This window comes from Phaethon lepturus, unplaced genomic scaffold (assembly GCF_000687285.1).
Source record: "Phaethon lepturus isolate BGI_N335 unplaced genomic scaffold, ASM68728v1 scaffold11199, whole genome shotgun sequence".
Lineage (NCBI taxonomy): Eukaryota > Metazoa > Chordata > Aves > Phaethontiformes > Phaethontidae > Phaethon > Phaethon lepturus.
Genome location: NW_010564193.1, coordinates 18,993 through 19,269, shown reverse-complemented (window position 1 = coordinate 19,269; position 277 = coordinate 18,993).

Below are 277 nucleotides of genomic sequence, written 5' to 3'. Positions count from 1 at the left end.
AAACATATACCAGAAGTTTGCAGTGTCAAAACTTACAAATTTTATTATCTAGCCCGACTAATTGGAGATTAAAGCAAGAAAAGGCAGTATGATACATCAACAGCATTAAACATCCCACACACCGAGAGGAAAATTAACAGCAGGAGTAACGCTTACAAAGGAAAATCACACTGATCAGTGGGTGGCAACTTCAAAGCACGTTACAGGCATTTGGTGATTAAAGGCGGGCAAAGAAGAGGAGAGGAGATCTACAGTCTCTAAGCAAAGAAGGAAGAGC